General features: G+C 51.8%; 1 protein-coding gene across 1 annotated transcript in view; it reads left to right on the top strand.

The window, feature by feature from the left end:
- SHANK2 (SH3 and multiple ankyrin repeat domains 2) overlaps nucleotides 1-19413 on the top strand; it is a 544666-nt gene that overhangs the window by 189725 nt on the left and 335528 nt on the right.

The following is a 19413-nucleotide window of genomic DNA, read 5'->3' as shown; positions in this document are numbered from 1 at the left end:
CTCCGACCTTTCTGCAGAGCTGCACCCGTGAGGATGACGCCCGGCAGGAAAGGTTCCAGGAGGCCGGGGCATGTCAGCTCCGGTCTGCCCTCTGCCTGGGGAGCAGTGAGCAGTGGAGGGGGACTTTTGTCCTGCAGGATCTATGGGAAGGCGTCCAGCTCGCCTTTCAGTGGCTTTGGGCAAACCACTGACCCAGAGGGTGGCATCACCATTAGTTCTTTAACCCCTTCCTGCAGGAAGTACATAGACCTCCCCAGACACATCGGCTCTGGAGAGGAAAGGCAAGTGCCTGGTGGAGAGCATACAGTGAGGCCCAATGTATGCGGCGCACCACTTAGGTGTCCACGGTCCAGGTGCATGTTCTGAAAGAAAAGGGGACACAAGAAACGTGATGGAGTCTAGTTTTTAAAAAGTTGTGACTCGCTCAAGCGTAATTAGTCAAATAGTCCAGAAGCCTTTGCAGCGTGCCCTTGGGTTTACAGCCTTCCTGTTTCCCCCGAGCTGGGCTCCTTCCTCGCAGCCCCCAACCCCCTCCGCCCTGGCAGGCAGGGTGGCAGCCCCGTGCGGGGGAGCCTTCCTGGGGCTCCTATCCTTCCCGGACTCTGAGGCCACGCTCTGGGTGTTCTCGGGATCTGAGGACGGCTGGGGCCGGTGATGTCACAGAGGTGGACTCAGCACCCCAGACCCTCTGCTCCAACCTGCTGGGTCCCGTGTCCCGTGGCGGCACCCTCGGTGGACCGGGGCCTCCCCAGCGGTGGGCTGCAGCTCTGCTGAGCGAACGCGTCAGAGCTATTCTGGGATCATTGTCTCTCCTTATGTGTCCACAGACGGCACCATGAATCATAACCGAAAGAATTAAAATGGGAGGCACCAGGATGTCGTTGCTAAGGGATTTGGGGGTGGGGTACAGTCTGTTAACACGTGCCAGCAGATCTGGGAACAGCAGCCGTGCACATCTGAGATGAGGTTCCCAGGAGCAGCAAAAGTGTCTCCAAGGGACCAAGGTCTGCTTTTAAAAGAAGACATCCATATTTTGACCCATAGTATCCAGACCAAGGACGGACTTGCCATGCAAGAAGCAGTACCTAGAAACCCTCCAGAGGCGACTGTCAGCGTAAGCCAATAGCGGGGAGCACCCAGCTGCCCCCCGAAGCCCATCGCTAAGATGAAGGAGGCGGAAGCCAGTGCGCAGATCACAGTGGATAAAGGGCATTTAAAAGTAATAAACCATAACGGAAAAGGACATGAAAAAGAATATATATGTGTATAACTGAGTCACTTCGCTGTACAGCAGAAATGAACACAACACTGTAAATCAACTAGACTTCAAAAACATTTGTTTAAAAAGTGAACGGCCCTCTGACCCCGAAGCTTCCTAGACGCTTTTAGCAACAGAATTTTCTTCCTTTTCGTAGACTTGTCGTTTCACGTTTGCTTACAAGATGGTTGTTTGGAGGGGCCTTTCGGTGCCAGCTCAGAGTTTTCCATCTCACTCTGGGTTTTCTTGGGCCCCAGATGTGCAGGTGGGGAGAACTTCCTCTAGCCCTGGCTTGGGGAGCTGGTCACTCCCCTGGTGACCGGCAGGCTATGCCCAGAAGAGAGAGCCAGGGAGTCAGGGAGAATCGGTGTGAAGTGGAAGATGTCCTTGTTCCCGTGGCCCTGTGCAAGCCAGGGCACGTCTCCAGGTCCCCAAACAGAGGCCCGGAGCAGGCAGGCAGGCCGGCGGGGCTCCCGACGTAAACCCTCCACCGCTAGGACTTCCTCTGTCGGCTGTACCAGTGTAAATATGCTGTCACGTGAAACATTTTTTTTTTTGGGCCACGCTGTACGGGTTGCGGGATCTTAGTTCCCTGACCATGGATCGAACCCGGGCCCATGGCAGTGAAAGCGCAGAGTCCTAACCATGGACTGCCAGGGAAGTCCCCAGTGTAAATATATTCAGTCACAAAGTGGGTTAATTTAAAAGCAAGGAGCACTCACGTGGCTGCTCTAACGGCAGCATGCTGATGGCAGCTTCTTTCCCTAATGAAGCACGGTGGGCATCACCTGCGCACTTAGATGAGTGTGTAGTTAAACGGAGCGGTGTTTTCAGGGTGGAGATGAAAGGGCTACTCTGATTGGGCCACAGGTGCAGGAGAGCTGGGCCAGCCAGAACTTAAACCGGGGACCCGAGCGCGTACAATTCCTTTTCCCGGGAAAAGACCCGTTGGGGGCTGTGTTTCAGCGTGAGTTCTGGGGTGGGGTTTAAAAACGCACCAACCTCCAAGCACGGGATCATCTCTTTTAGACCCCAGACCCCAAAGTGGGAGCATTTGAGTCCTTGGCTTCTGCTTTTAGTGGTTTGAAATGAAATCTCATTTAGGGAACCTGCCCCTTCTTCTTTTCTATCTTTCCCCCGTTTTCTCCCTCCCCGCTCATTCCTCCGTGTTTTGCTTTGTTCCAAACTTTACCTGCCGTTTACAAATAACTGAAATCACCACCCCCACGTCTCTCCTAATAAAGTAAATGTCTTGTGATTCATTGCTGTTTTTTTTTTTATTCCTAAAGGTATTAAAATGCAACTTTATGTTATTTAGTCGTGTTGAATTTAATTCACGTCCATCCCATATATTTAGCAGATAGAATCCTCTGGGTACTGTATACTGTACAGTGGTCAAAGTTATAATAATAGGAGCTGTAATGTAGGGTGTATGAAGGAAAACTCTCTTTATGTAATAAGTTTCTTCTGTAGCACTGGGATTAATTATAAGTTGATGGCTTTTTTTTTTTTTGTCTAAAGGGCGTGACCCAGCCTGTATTTATTTATAAACACACCAGGAGGAGTTGGAGCGAGGGGAAGAGGGGGGACAAGGAAAGAGTGTTTTATTTCCTTTTCCATTTCTTTGCTGGAGAAGTGGGGGAGACAGTGGACTGAACCTGGAACTTGCCTTAAAGATCTCTAATGAGACCACAGCAGCTGGGGAGCAGAGCTGAAAGACACAGGGCAGATGCCACCAAAGAGCTCTGGGTTTTGATGGGAAAACGTTGGTTCACATCTCAGAACTCTTTCCCCCATGTGCCACGTGACAGTTGTTTTAGTGAAATTGTTTATTTGTTTCTTGTAGAAGGGGAGCAAGTAAAATTCCTCCCAAAGACCAAACTAGCTCCCTTTTTATTCACAGCCTTGTATTATCATACAAGCGTGATTTTAGCTTATACGGTGTAAGCTGTCAAACTTGCTTCACATCACTGAATAAAGTAAAATATTCTTGGTGTGTGTAAGGTCAGCTTGGAAGTGTTATCACAACCTTTAGAAACTGATCCCTGCTACCGCCATCCTCACTTTTGTTATTTTGGGCTGAGAAATGGTGTTTCTGGGGAAAGAGCAGTGGCCGTTCTTTCCGCACACTCCTTGGCCCTGTGGAAGCTGCAGGTGCCGTCGTCGTGTTAGCAGTGGCTTCAGCGAGGTTGAGATTTTCAGTTCTTGGTCTGAGTCTCGGAATCATCACGTTTTCCAACTTTGCGGAAAATGGAAAGTTCATTTTATTTTAATTCTATTTATATATATATTTTTTACTGAAATAGAGTTGATTTACAATGTTTTGCCATCCTCTGCTGTACAGCAAAGTGACTCAGTTATACACACAGAGACGTTCTTTTTTTAAATTCTTCTCCATGATGGTTTATCACAGGATATTGAATATGGTTCCCTGTGCTCTACAGTAGGACCTTGTTGTTTATCCATCCTACGTATAATAGTTCACATCTGCTAATCCCGACCTCCCGGTCCTTCCCTCCCCCACCCCCCTCCCCCCCTCCCCCTTGGCAACCACAGGTCTGTTCTCTAAGTCTGCGAGTCTGTTTCTATTTTGTAGATATGTTCATTTGTGCCATATTTACTCCCCAGCCGTAAAAAAGAACGAAATAATGCCATTTGCAGCAACATGGATACAACTAGAGATTATCTTACTAAGAGTGAAGTAAGTCAGAAAGAGAAGGACAAATACCATATGGGTTCATTTTACTATAAAGGTAGCAGTGATGAGGTTTAAAAAAAGGGGAGGGGGAGATAAATGTATCTTAAAAATATAACTTAAAAGTGCGAAAATAGCCCAAATGAAAAAGATGGGCAACACCAAATGTCGGTGAGAATGTGGGGTAACTAGAGCTCTCAGGTGTTGCTGGTGGGGACACAGAACAGCAGCCCCATCTTGGAAGGAAGGCAGTTTCTTGTAAAGTTAGAGCTGCACCACCCCATCACCAGCCATCGCACCCCTAGGGAGGTTATGAACAAGAGAACCAAAGCTATGATACCAACAGGATGAGTGATGCTCGTAAACGGGGTGCCAAGCACAAGAAACCAGGCACAAAGAGTATGTAACATATGATTTCCTGCGTGTGGCATTCAACACCACACGGACATAAGCGATGTGAGGTCACCTGTTGTCTCAGTTGGCGAGGGAGAGGGAGAAGATTGACTAGAAGGGGGTGACGGAAATGCTCTATTTCTCTTTTTAATTTAACTTTTTAATTTTATATTGGACTATAGTTGATTTGCAATGTTGTGTTAGTTTCAGGTGTATAGCAAAGTGATGCAGTTATACATATACATGTATCTGGTTTTTTTCGGATTCTGTACCCATATAGGCTATTGCAGAATATTGAGTAGAATTCCCTGTGCTATGCAGTAGGTCCGTGTTGGTTATCTGTTTTATATATAGTAGTGTGTATCTGTTAATCCCAGACTCCTAATTTATCCTCCCCACCTTTCCCATTTGGTAACCATAAGTGTGTTTTCCAAGTCTGTGAGCCTGTTCCTGTTTTGTAAATAAGTTCATTGGTATCGTTGTTTTTAGATTCCGCATAAAGGTAATATCATCTGATACTTGTCTTTCTCCGTCTGACTTAACTTCACTCACTGTGGTCGTCTCCAGGTCCACCCAGAAATGCTCTCTTTCTTGACAGGAGTGATGGTTACGTGGGTTACATACGTTCATCAAATTGTACACGTACCTTCTTTGCATTTCGATGGAGGTACTTTGACCTAAATGAAAACAATTGAAAACTGCGGGGATAGAGGCCCTTGGAGAACTCTACGTGTGGAGTGGTTATGAGAGGATGTTTGGAAAGGAAGGCTGACCTTCCATTTGTGACAATACGTGTAAGAGAATGTCTTTCATCTCTGCAGATACTGCGATAATTTAGAAGGAGAAGCGTCACGATGCTTTAGCCAAAAACTGCTTGTGCCCACAGGTGCGTGTATACATGCCACACCAAGCAACGTGGAAACCATTGTGTAACCTAGCTGTATTACATGGTGTATTGATTTTCATTGCTGTATTCCTTCAGCTTCTTAGGTGTGTTTGAAATTTTTCCTAAGGAAACCTTGAGGGTGCAGGGGATAAAGGCTCTGTGTAAAGATAAGACAGAGGAAGCAATTTCTGCTCCTGTGTTTCCATTGTGACAGTAGCCCCAGCCCACACCCCCCGTATGTACCCTAAAAACCGACCATGTTGAGGGGATTCTCAAGCCATCGTGTGCCCCCATCATGTCTAATCCGGGTCTTTGCCGGGGGAATGTACTGTCTGGGAGGAAGGTAAAGAGATTCCCCGTACTCTTGTGCTGAGCAAGCAAAGTCTTATTTGCTGAACTGTGTCCCCAGATCCCTATGTTGGAGTCCTAACCCCCAGGACCTCAGAATGTGGCTATGTTTGCAGCGGGGTCTTTAAAGAGGTGATTAAGGTGAAATGAGGTCACAAGGGTGGGGCCCTAATCCCATAGGACTGGTGTCCTTATAAGAAGAGGAGACCAGGACACAGACACACACAGAGGGGTGACCCCGTGAGGACACAGGGAGGAGACGGCCGTCTACACGCCGAGGAGAGAGGCCTCAGGAGGTCCAGCCCTGCCCACACCTGGGTCTCAGATTCCAGCCTCCAGGACTGGAGACAGTGAATGTCTGTGGTTTGAGCCTCCCAGGCTGTGGGACTTACTAGGGTGGCCTAAGCTGATCCACTAACGGGTGTCTGGTGGCCTCAACTGCTACTCCTTTCTTTGGTTGCTGACCTGCAGAAAAGGGTGCTGAATTTCTGCTTCTGAATCAGATCTCATTATTAATCTCTCCCGGACCTCTTTTCAGGCAAGGGGGGGGGTCCTTGCCTAAGCCCAGGTGCAGGAGAATTTTCTGGGGTGAGAGCCATGCGAGGCCATGTACGTAGCACCGGATTATAGCCCCAGGCTTTGTGATCAGACAAGGTCTACCTGTATGAAAGGTACACACCTAACTTCCTGGAGCTCTTAAAGCCTGTTCCCTCATCTGGGAAACAGGAGTCACAGTAGCTCCCCTTCCCAGGCGTGAGAATTAAATCTCACTGCATTAGGTGCTCGGGTGAGCGTGCCTGTTGAGTCAGCATGAGCCGTCGTCGTTGCTATTAACTTGACCGCTGTAGTCATCTTTCTTACAGCACGGTAGAAGCCAATCTAGGAACGTCTGTAATCCCCGAAATCTCAGATTCTCACCATACAGTGGTTTCATTCATTCTGCCCTGTGAGTCAGGGGGACTGAGGGGACAAGTAGAGAAGTCCTACGTCCCCCTTGGGTTCACGCCTCTCCAACCTGTTGGTCCCATCGGGAGCTGCCCTCATGAAGGCAGTTTTGTGTTTTTTGTTTTTTGCAAACGACGAAGAACTGTTTGCTTTTTAGCAAGATTCCTGGGAGCAAACGGTGTCCTTCAAAGCCATTGCTATTTCAAAGGAGAAATTTGCATTTTGTTGGCAAACCCATCTGGGAGAGGGACTATACTTTGGGTCCATGGGAAGGAATCATTTCTCATTCTTTCATGCATGTGGTAGACTTTTATGCCTCCCTTAGGGCTGCTTTTCCCTTGACTGTCACGAATATTTTATACCACTGAGGACTGGATAATACCGTGCAGAGGGTCTCTTCTGCATCAGAGGGGTTGGGGGTCGCGGTCCCCTTCCCGGGGCCTGGGAGGTTTCTCCCTGGTTGGTGTTGCCACAGCTAGAAGTAGACCAGCTAGATCGAGTCTGACCTCACGTGTTGATCAGGTCAGCAACTTCTGAACACTGAAGAGAGGTTTTCTCCATAAATGTGAATTCTCAGCACCAACCGCGGGTTCAGCATCTCCGTGTGAGCAGGGAGGAATTCTGGGGCTGAGCCCCAGCCTCCCTGGGAGGTAAATGACAGAGGCTCGTGTCCTGCTCTGAAACAACTTTAACCTGACACACCACGTGCAGCACTTAGGAGTGTAGGCTCTGGAGTCTGGAGACAAATTCTGAATGGCTGTGTGAACTTTGAGGCTTCCGCCTGGTTTCAGGTGCAAAAGCACAGACGAGACACCCCCGTGGGGACCGGTGAATGTGCCCAGGCTGTGGTCACCAGGCAGTGCGGAGTGGAATTGTAGGAGATTGAGAGGCGGGGCCACGGTGACTTGCAGCCCACCCCCCAAGAGGTGGAGTGTATTTCCCCTCGGGCCTTGACTCCGGTCGTGTGCTTTGACCAGTAGAATATTCCAGAAGTGGTGCTGCAGAGTGGGGTTCCAGAGCCTGCCCTCTGGAGGCTTGGCAGCTTTAGATTTTACCCAGGTGGGACACTGTTCTGAGGCCACCGTGTAAGGGAGTCGTGTCTGCTGAGGCCAGGAGGCCTGGTGGAAGCAACCACGTGGGCTTCGGTCAATGCCAAGACACGCGGTGAGGTCATCGGACCCACCAGCCCAGCTGGACCCCCACTTAAAGCACGGGGAGCCCACATCGGTGGTCCTCGGAGCCGTGACCCGCTTTGCTTCGTGGAGGCTTCTTAGGCAGTGAGATGTTTCACTGATGCGCTAGCAGATTACGTTCTCTTTTATTCCCGGTCTATTAAGTTTTATCACGCATCACTATTAAGTTTCATCAAATGCTTTCTGGTAACGTACTTACGAAAATTGATAACAGTTGCTGCAACCATCAAGCGATCCTACTGACTTTCCCTTTTTTCTGTTAATGTGGTAAATTATACTGATTGCTCTTTTATTCCTGTAATAAGTCCACATAATGGTGACGTCTTCTCCTTCATACACAAACCTCTGCATTTGATCTGCTTGTATTTGCTTGGGATTTCCTGCATCTTTGGGAGAGGTGACGCTTGCCCTTGCGGAGCCCTGGTACTGAGACCATGTTGGCCTCGTCCATGGAGTTGGGGAAGTTCTCCCTCTTTATTCTCTGGAGGAGTTTGGGTGAGATGGGTGTGAGTTCCTCTTTATGCGTCTGGGAAAATTCATCTAAGAAGCCACCTGGGCCTGGAGTTTTCTTTTCTGCCGTGAGTCATTTATCAGTGTGACCAGTCTTAATCCTCCGAGCATCATAGAAGGGTTAGACTTGTAAATTATCCCCAGTTACGGAGGAGGCGAGGTAGCTTGTCTGCGGTGTCCGTGCTAGAGGGATCCACGCCGGGGAGTCTGTGGCCGTGACCACAGCACCAGACTGCCCAAGTGAAGGCTGACCACCGCCCAGGCTGTCCCCTTCACTCCTGGGTCAGGGGACAAGGAGTCCATTTCACCCCCAGCCTTGGGGTTCCAGCAAAGGAGAGGCCTCGCCTGGACGGGTGTCCCAGGAATGCTCAGCGTCCCCCTTTAACCTGGGGAGGCAGGCGGGTCACCCAGCAAGGCACCGCCCGTGCAGCAGCCTCGCAGCCCTGGCTGCTTCGTCTGGCTCAGTGCCGGAAGCCCCTGGAGCCGGAACTTCCGGTGGTACGGATGCCGATTGCCTCCCCTGCCGAGTGGGGCTCTCTCCAGGCGGCCCCGCTGAGTTTGGTGTGGAGTCCCTGAGCCTCCAGGTAGCACGTCAGTTTGCAGAGGCTCCCGTCTCCACAGGGGATTTGTCTGGAACCTACAGAATTGCCCACAGCCTCCCTGGTCCGGAGCCCAGCCTAGAGGCGGCGGAGACTCCCTTGGCGTTTGTCTGGTGGAGTCCGTGACCTCTGACCCCCCCTGAGCCTGGGGCCCAGTCCCCTCCCCGCATGCGTGAAGGATGCTCAGAAGTAAGACGCCTTCCCAGGCTCCCGGGTCTTCGGGTGTCAGTCACTTCCCGATTCACCATTGGAGTCTCAAGTAGGAGACATGGTGTCATCTGGAAGGAAAGCCAAAGAAGGGGACGGGCCGAGCCCGTGGTTTCCGTCGTTGTCTTTGTGTGGAGCTGTTTCCCAGTCTTGGCGAGGACGTGTCAGGATCTCAGAGCCGCCTGTAAATAGCTCTGTGTTGGGAGGCACATTTGGCTTTGGGGAGAAGAGGATGCTTCATTCGGGGCAGGAGCGTGGGTTTCCTCCGCATTCTGGCTGCGGATCCCAGGAGATGACAGTTTTTCGCCAGTGATGAGAACAGAGGCAGCTTCTCCCTCACCCTGATTCCAACTCCAGCGCCAGCCCAGAGGGGTGCAGCGGGGCCCACCGTGGGCAACACAGCAGGGCCACAGCATCTCCAGGGCACTGACCGCCCACCACCAGAGCCAGGAGACCGAGCGGAATGTCCAAATGGGGCAGCCCAGCTCCCTGGAAGATTTACTGACACTCAGGTGCCAGGGTCCGTGTGCACCGCCCCTCCTCCAGCCCTCGCAGGAAGGCATCTACTTGGAGCTCAGCACTGGACCAGGTGACAGGTGGAAAAGGATGCAAGTCCACCTGATACCTGGGCTCAGATAGGGTCATTTCCTCACATGGAATGCAAACTTACGCAGACCAAGGAGAGCTTTAAAATAGGCCAGATTAAGTGCTACGTGGCATAGGGCATGGCAAATGGTGACGTCAGATTATGGTGGCTGGGTGGGTGGGTGGGTATGTTGGTAGGTGTTTGGGTGTGTGGATGGGTGGATGGGTAGCTGGGTGAGTGGATGAGTAGATGATTGGGTGGGTGGGCGATTGGCTGGGTGGAGGGACGGTGCATGGGTGGGTGAGTGAATAGGTGATTGGGTGGGAGGGTGAATGTGTGGTTGGATAGGTGTGTGGGTGGACATAAGGATGGCAGGATGAGTGGATAATTGGATGGATGGTAGAGTGGATGGGTGGATGGATGAGTAGGTGACTGGAGGGTGGTCGAACAGGTGAGTGAATGGATGGATGGATGGATGGATGGATGGATGGGTGACTTGAGCCCACAGAGGGTGTTCTGCACATGGTGCTGGAGTCTTCCAAGAAACTCTTTGGAGGGGGCTGCCTGATACAGGAGGGGTAGAAATAGATCAGCAGAAAGTCTGAGCGAGGACCAACCAGACTGCCTTGCACTCTCCTCCCCTACCTGCCTGTCGAGTTAATTTTCCTCCATCAAATCTTCCCCTGGGTCTGTCCTTGCTCCTGGTGCTGTACGGAGCCCCCTCAGCCGTGTGAGCCTGGCTGCACATTCTGTTCCTTACATTTCCCCGTGGTGGTCCTTAAGCCCCACGGAGGGCACGGCATGTTAGGAGACAGTGTGGGATTCCAGCCATCTGGTTGCGGGACAGCCTTGAGGGTAGGACTGGGGTTTCACCCGGGCCCCCAGTGTCTGACACAAAGCCTGGCACATAGTAGGTATGCAGGGTCAGCTTCCTTTGTTGACCTGGGGAGGGACGACAGGCAGGTGCCCAGTGCAGTTAGGGGGTGGCACCTCACACCACCTGTGACACCCTGAGCAGAGGGTACCCCCTGCTACATCACACACAGCACTGACCTGCCCAGGCCCCCATGTGCATCTGGCATGGCCCGTTGGCCGAGACATGGACCATTTTCAGGCACCCAGGATGGCTGCAGCCTGAACCTTTCCTCCGCTTACTCACTGAGGAGTGTGTCCCTGAGTCTGTAGGGGACAGTCACCTTGGTCCAGTGTCTGCCCACAGGAAATCCACAAGCATCGCTGATGGGGGGGATGCAGAGACTGGGTGGATGGGAGAATCTGCCTCATTCAGATGTAGATTAGAGGGTTGAAATAAGCGCCAGAAGTGAGGGGCTCACTGGGAATTGGGGGCACTTCCTCTGTGACGGGCCCCCTCGCACAGAGGCTAGACATGGGAATGAGGATGGGGCAGAGCTTGGGGTTCTAGAAGGACATCATCCCTGTGCATTTCCTCCAGGCTCTCACGGAGTACTGGGGTGTGGGCAGCGGCCACTGGGACACACGTGGGGGGAGGAGAAACGCCCAGGACCTGAGGTGTCGAGATGCTGGTCACAAAGGAGCCTGGACCCCGGGCCCAGCCTCTCGTGAACAAGGCAGCCCCAACTGCTGTCTTCCCCATGACGCTGGGTCCTGCTCTGCTGTGGTACTTCCTGTGATGCCAGGTGGAGTCCCCAAACCTCATCTTTCCACGAGTGTAATTCCTTATGCGCTATGTTGTCATATATGGATTGTGAAAACATTCTCCAAGGACCAAATTTTGTAAAAAACAAAACAAAACAAAACAAAAAAAGGATTGAAATCAAGTCGATTAGAGGTGTCGATTTCTGAGTTACAGAAATAGATCAAAAGCCCCGCCCTTGCCCTCGGCCATTCAAGTCCAGGAGGAAGAGGGGATTTTGCTGGGGGCGTGGGGTTGCCCTCGCCAACGTTCCTGCACCCTCAGGACTCCCCACAGCCTGGTCACCAAGGCAGAGCCCCTGGGGGCATCGGGCAGCGGGTTCCATCTGACCTCGTTCTCCACACTCCGTTGGCCTCTCGGAAGGGATCTCGTCAGCATCGGCAAAGGGTCATGACTTCATGGCGCATCCCCGCACCCTTCGAAACTGTAACCGTCGATGCTGCACGGACCGTTGTAACACCTGAAATGCATCGTGTCAGTAACAAGGCAACATCTGAGGCTTTGTAAAATGAGCCATGTTCAGGTGCTGACTGTGTCTCGGGGCAAGGATAATGGGGACCCACAAGCGTGAAAGCCTCACCCTGAGGCGGCTGTGTTAGGCGGGGAAGCGCAGCCCCGCTTCTGCAGAGAGAAGGGCTCTGCGCGTCTTCCCTGGAGGCCTCGGCAAGTGACCGGTGTGGACCACAGAACTGGCCACCTGCCATCTGGGTCCTCCCCCACCCACTGCCCGGCCCCTGGCGAGTTGCTCTTCCTGTGGCTTCCCTCACATCCTATGGTTTCTCCCTGCCGCCTCTCCGATCCGCGGGTTTCTCTTTCCCTCTTCTCTGCAGAAGCCCCGGCTCCCTTAGCCTTTTTTTTTTTTTTTTTTAAAACATCTTTATTGGAGTATAATTGCTTTACAACGGTGTGTTAGTTTCTGCTGTATAACAAAGTGAATCAGTTATACATATACATATGTTCCCATATCTCCTCCCTCTTGCGTCTCCCTCCCTCCCACCCTCCCTATCCCACCCCTCTAGGTGGTCACAAAGCACTGAGCTGATCTCCCTGTGCTATGCAGCTGCTTCCCACTAGCTATTTTACGTTTGGTAGTGTATATATGTCCACGCCACTCTCTCACTTCGTCCCAGCTTCCCCTTCCCCCGCCCTTAGCCTTTCCCTTCTGAATCCTTCACAGGACCCGCCAGTCTGTCCCCAGCCAGCCTCTGCCCTTTCCCCGCTCCACCGCATCCATCCTGCCTGCGGTGTGGACCGATGGGGCACGTTCACTGCTCCGACCAGGAGTGCCTCCTCCCGGTACCCCCGCCAGCACCCTCCCTGCGTCCACCCATAAAGCCTGGCGATGGCTGAAGAAAGGAGGGTACAGGAGGAGCCTGTGAGTCCAAAAGGGAGTCCTTGCTGTCCTGGGTTTCCAGACATTTCCCCTCGAGTTGGACACCTGCCTTTCCTTATGGCCATGCCCAGACGCCTGGCTTTGGCATGTGTTGCTGAGACGGGGTTGAGAGCAAGACGGGAGAAGGAAAGTAGAGTTAAGGGAGGGGGTGTGGAGGTGGGGGAGGAGGACAGGTGAGCCGGGAAGGGCTCAGTTCTCACTTTCAGATCCTGAAGAACCTGTGAATGGCAGCGTCCATCCTTCTAGAAAGCGCATTTGCCTGCACTTTTCACAACAGAGAATTCCGTGGTCACTCAGCCCACTCAGCACGATGACCGTGCCTTGTCATAAGCCCTCGAGAGCAATCTGTCATATTTTTCCTTGTGCTGCTGTTCGTCTACTAAGGCGTCCGAACTGCGATTCTGTTACAGGTTAACTGTTTCTAAAATGCCATGTGATGAAAATCAAAATTATTTATAGACAACATTCTGTGCCTTGAAAATTAGATCAAGATTCTGGCCCTGCACGGCTTGAGTTGTTAATAATATCTTGGCTTCAGCACTGACTACTGTGTGATGTCAGGCAGGTTACTTAACCTCTTTGTGCCTCAGTTTCGTCCCATGTCAAGTAGAGAAAACGGTGCCCACTTCATAGACTTGTTAGGATCCAAGAGGCTCTATCCATGTCAAGCCCTTAGAACAAACAGCGTGTCTACCTAAGTGCTTGGCGTAACTTGATTTTATCATTATTATTGATATCGTATGCCTGGAACCAAAGGAAACAGACCCCAACCTTCTGCCCTCTTTACGCATCAAACCAGCAGCCAGACGCTTGCTGGATGGAACTGAGACGCCTCCATCAAACCCAGCCCGCTCTCCATCCTCCCATCATACACTTCGTGGGATGCCCAAGCATGGGGCAGGCAGCAGGACGGGCAGGCGGCTGATTCCTGCAGGAGAGGACTTTCCTGGCCTTGAAATCATCGAGGGAGAAACAGTCAGCCAGTTACCACAAATGCGAGTTTGCACTGTTCTCACTTGCAGCGTGGACTCGGTTCTTTTGGCCAGAAGAGCGCATGTGGCTTCCGTGCTGCGGTAACTCAGTTTGCAGCTCTTAAAGCTTTTCTTGGGAAGCATAAGCTCGGAATTGCTGGCTGTGGGTCCAGTTTTAGGTTATTTTCGGCAGCTGTCCTGGGTGTGCATTGGAGTGCAGATGTGCAGTGTGCGCTTGTATGCCTCTGATGGCGTGTTTATCGTGGGCGCTTAGGGGACCTTTATAACGAGCTGTCCGCTGCTTACAGACAAGTAGTCAGTAATAACCACGTGAACAACAATAGTAATAGCAGACATTTTTAGGGCTCACCGTGTGCCAGGCTTTGCCCTAAACCTTTACGTACGTAATCTCATCGAATGCCCACAACAAACCCATTTTTTTAAAATATTTGTTTATTAATTTGGCTGCACCGGGTCTTAGTTGTGGATCTTTGTTGCCACGTGCGGGATCTTCGTTGTGGCATGTGGGATCTTTAGTTGTGGCATGCAAACTCTTAGCTGCGGCATGCATGTGAGATCTAGTTCCCTGACCAGGGATCGAACCCGGGTCCCCTGCCTTGGGAGCCACTGGACCACCAGGGAAGTCCCCTAAACCCATTTTAAAGTTGAGAAAGCCGAGGCCCGTGGATTAAGCGTCACGCCTGATGTCACCTAGTACAGGTGTGGGATTTGCAGCCAGGCAGCCTGAGGCCAGAGCCCGTCTCCTCTACGGCACCTGTCTGCCAGCTTCACGTCAGGCTTCGGCTGGGGCCAGCCTGTAGGAATAGGTGAGCCGTGGGGAGCGGCGTCTCTCTTAGAGAGGGGGGCATCTCGGTCTCTGTCTCTCTGATTGAAGGTGCCTGCCTGCTTACCTTCGCTCCCAGCAGAGGCAGCAGCTCGGGAGTCTGGACGAGATTACCCGGAGGCGAGTAGCCACAGATAGGTCCATATGCCCGGGACCGTCCTGCTAACTAGATAGGTTCTCCCTGCTCAGCTGTGCGCTGTCCCAGGCCCCTCCTCCCTCCTCCTCCTTAGGGCTGGGTCATCCCCCCCACCCCCCACCCCCAACCCCTGCCTGTGGAGGGATGGCTGTTCCAAAGCCCCGGTGTCTCTCCTAACACCTGCCTGACTGTTCGGGGTGGGTCCGTGTTCTCGTATTTGACCTTCTCACCTTCTGATCCACACAGGTGGACTTTTACCTTTTTTTTTTTAATTACGGTGAAATACAGATAACACAAATTTTACTGTCTTAACCATTTTTAATGGTATAGTTCGGCGGCATTAAGTACATTGCAACCATCACCACTGTCCCTCTCCAGAGCTCTTTACATCTGGCAAAACTGAAACTCTGTCTACTTTCTGTCTCCATGAGTCTGACTCCCGCAGGGACCTCATGTGAGTGAGATCACACAGGATTTGTCCTTTTTGCCTCTGGCTTATTTCACTTAGTATAATGTCTGCAAGGCTCATCCATGTTGTAGCCTGTGTCATAATTTCATTTCTCTTTAAGGCTGAATAATATTCTATTCTATGTATATACCACATTTTATGTATCCGTTCATCCATCAGTGGACACTTGGGTTGCTTCTACCTTCTGATTATTCTGACTAATGCTGCTATGAACATGGGTGTGCAAATATTTGTTTGAGTCCCCGCTGTCTTAATCTGCTCAGGCTGCTCTGACAAAATACCATGGGCTGGGTGGTTTAAACAACAGGACTTTATTTCTCACAGCTCTGGAGGCTGGAAGTCCGAGATCAGGGTGCCAGCGTGGTCAGGTTCTGGTGAGAGCTGTCTTCCTGGCTTGCAGACGGCCACCTTCGTGCTTTGTTCTCACGTGGCAGAGAGAGCAAGCTCTCTGGTGTGTCTTCTTATAAGGGCACTAACCCATCATGGGGGCCTCACCCTCATAACCTTATCTAATCTCATCCCCTCCTGAAGGCCCTACCTCCTAACACTGTCACTTGGGGAGTTAGAGCCTCAAAATATGAATTTGAGGGGACACAAACATCCAGTCCTTAGCATTCCACATCCTGGCCCCCAAATTCATGTCCTTCTCACATGTAAAATACATTCTTCCACCTCAACAGCCCCCAAAGTCTTCATTTGTTTCAGCACCACCCCCAAACTCTCAAGTCCAAGTCTCATGTAAATATTGTCTAAGTCAGGTGTGGGTGAAACTTCAGGTACGAGTCATCCTGAGGCCAGTTCCTCTCCAGCTATGAACCTGTGAAACCAAGCAAGTTATGTGCTTCCAAAACACGGCATTGGGTCAAACATAGGGTAGACATTCCCGTTCCAAAAGGGAAAAATCGGGAAGTAGGAAGGAGCAACAGGTCCCCAGCAAGTCCCAAACCTATCGGGGCGGATTGATCAGACCTTAAGACGTAGGACTCTCCTCTTTGGTTCGGCATTCTGTCCCCTAGGCCCGTCGGGGCGGCAGTGTCGCCCACACAGTGCGGCAGGGTGATCCTACCCCCCAAGGCTTCTGGCAAAGGCTCTCTGACCTGTTGAAACCAAGGCAGTGGCCCTGATGTTCTCTGACTCACTTTTGGGGTCATTTTCCCCCTCTTTCTGAAGAATAGCACATGTTCGCAATTGAGTGGCTCTATCATGCCGTCTTGTTAAACCCTAGAAGTCCGACAGCCTCCCCTCGCTTCACCCTACGACTCTACCCCCTTCCGAGTAAACCGGCAGTACCTGCGCATATAATTCTGCAACCTCGGTATCACGTGATGGTCCAGCCACACCCTCAGCGTTCTCTTCAGAACCTGCTTCCTCATTTCCTGCACCACGGACAGGCTGAGGACTTTCCAAATCTTCACATTCCAGTTCCTTCTTGCTAAACGATTCCTCCTTCAATTCATCCATCTTTTTGCATTTTACCATCAGCAGCCCTCCAGCACTTTGCTTGGGAATCTCCTCGGCTAAACATCCACGTTCATGGCTCACAAGGTGTGCCCCCCCACAAAACCCCAGGACACAAGTCGGCCAAGCTCTTGGCCACTTGATAACAAGGATCACCTCTCCTCCAGTTTCCAGTAACAAGTTCCTCCTTTCCATCTGAGATCTGATCGGAATAACCTTTAACATCTATATTCCTACCATGTACCTCAAAACTCTCCCAGGATCAACCCACTTCGAAAGCTGCTCGCACCTTTTTAGTTATTTGTTACAGCAGCGCCCCACTTGCACAACACACAAACACACACACACACACAAAGAGATTTATTACAGAGGCTGAGAAGCCCGAGATCTGAGGTCATGGCGAGCTGGAGGCCCAGGAGAGCTGATGGTATAAGTTTCAATCCAAAAGCCGGCAGACTCAAGACCCAAGAAAAGCTGACGCTTCTCAGAGTCTGAAGCTGGAAAAGAGAGATGTCCCAGCTCACAGTCAGGCAGCAGGAGTTCCCTCTTACTCAGCCTTTTTGGTCTAGTCAGGTCGTCAGTTGATTAGACGAGGCTCACCCACACTAGGGAGGGCAATCTGCTTTACTCAGTCTACTGAGTCAGATGTTAATTTCATCCAGCAACACCCTCCCCCAAACACCCAGAATAATTTTTGGCCACATATCTAGGCCCCCTGTGGCCCAGTCGAGATGACACATAAAACTAACCATTATACAGTAACTGCTCTCAGATCCTTTGGGTGAATCCCCAGAAGTGGAGTGGCTGGATCATATAGTAGTTGTATGTGGAATTTAAAAAAATATTTATTTATTTACTTACTTACTTATTTGGCTGCGCCGGGTCTTAGTCGCAGCACACAGGATCTTCGCAGGATCTTTTAGTTGTGGCGTGTGGGTGGGATCTAGTCCCCTGACTAGGGATCGAACCCAGGCCCCCTGCATTGGGAGTGTGGAGGCTTAGCCACTGGATCCCCAGGGAAATCCCATATGTGGAATTTTTTTGAGGAACCTGAATGCTGTTGTCCACAGCAGCTGTACCATTTTGCATCCCCACCAGCAATACACAAGCCTTCCAGTTCCTCCACATCCTTGCCAACACTTGTTGTTTTCTGTCTTTTGATAGTAGCCATCCCGACGGGTGGGAGCGAGCTTTACCTTTGAGGGTCTGGCTGGAAGACAACGGATGATTCTTTCCTTTCTTCCTTTTTTTTTTTTTTCCTTTTTTTTTTTGGCCACGCCACGTGGCTTGCGGGATCCTAGTTCCTGACTAGGGATTGAACTCGGGCCCCCCGCAGTGGAAGCGTGGAGTCCTACCCACTGGACCACCAGGGAATTCTGACCAGGAATGATTCTGACCATTTGTCACCTAAATGACATTGGGTCACATGTTACAAGTAACCCTGCAGAGCCGCTCTTTTACGTTCACATCATAAATGCCAGCACACTAGGTCACCGGCTTCTCAGGGCCTGTGAGGACCTCCTGCCCGGGGTCCTCACCTCTGTCCCTGTCGTGTTTCAAGGATCCATGGTCTGAAGCCTGGGTCCCAGACGGGCGGTCACCGTGCAGGAGGCTGGTGAAGCGCCTTTCACCAGGTAGTTCTAACCCTGCCCCTGAAATGGCCTTTGCTTTCCACCCCCACGGCCCCCGGCTGGTGTGGACAGGGGCTGCCATGGCTCCCCTGACATTAGCAGGCCGGGGAGGGGGCTGGATTTGGATACCGGCTGCTCCTGTCGGTGGCATCCTCGGAGGACACCCAGCATTAGGTGGGGCCCAAGAGTTGAAATCAATGTCACTTCCTAGGATGGGAGCCTGGGGTCCCTGGGTCTCTGTAGGGCCGCAACCTCCGGCCCCCATGTGAAGCTGTATCAATCAGGGTTCTCCAGGGTAACAGAGCTGGCAGGATGGAGATATATATATATTTAAGAGGTTTCTTTTAAGGAGTTGGCTCCCAGGACTGTGGGAGCTGGCAGGTCTGCAGTCTGAAGGGCAGGCTGGGAACTCAGGAAGGAGCTGGTGCTACAAATTGAGGCAGAATTTCTCCTCCAGGAAATCTCAGTCTTTGCTCTGAAGGCCTCCAAAGGACTGGGGAAGGCCCACCCACATCATCACTGAAAGTCGACTGACGGTCCACGTGTGTGTCTGCAGGCTGGCATCTGAATGCCCGGCTCATTTGAGGGTGGAGACAGCCGCCCCCGGGCCCACCAGGTCTCCCCGTCTGGGGCACGGAGAGCCCTGCCCATGGGGGCTCTGGTTCAGGTCTCCCCAGGAGCCCCAGGCCACTCCAGGGGACTTTGGCTTCGCCTGTCTGGCTGCCGCAGTGCATCAGGGACCACGTGGCCTCTTTACTTTAGTCGGTGCCTCTGTAGGGCTCAAGTCGGACCGTTTCCTGTAGGTGCTGGTTTCGTTGCCGTGCACAGGTGCATGGGTGGAGTTTTTTTCTGCTTGAGTGAAAACCAGTGAACGGCTTTGAATGCTTTTTCGAGATTTCCCCCTCCCTCCAGTTATGGGGACCAATCAGAGGAATAGATTCCCCCCCAGGGGAGGGTGTAGGGACCGGTTGGGCTTGGCGGGGATGCAGGACGTGGTCCATGGGAGTTTCCAGGCTCAGCCCCTTGAACTGCCCCCGCTGTGGCCTCCTGGGCTGAGGACTCTCTCACGTAGATTCTCACAGAATGATGGCCTCATTGTCGAAGAACGCCTAGAGAGGGGCAAAGCGGGAAGATGTGCCTCTGCGTGGGGACGATGGGTGCTGTAGCTGCCGTTACGGTTGGTCCACAGCATGGATGGGCCTGGAGGGCACTGTGC

Source organism: Phocoena sinus, chromosome 8 (assembly GCF_008692025.1).
Source record: "Phocoena sinus isolate mPhoSin1 chromosome 8, mPhoSin1.pri, whole genome shotgun sequence".
NCBI lineage: Eukaryota > Metazoa > Chordata > Mammalia > Artiodactyla > Phocoenidae > Phocoena > Phocoena sinus.
Note: the sequence above shows the minus strand (reverse complement) of the source record. Positions and strands in the feature narration are given on the sequence as shown.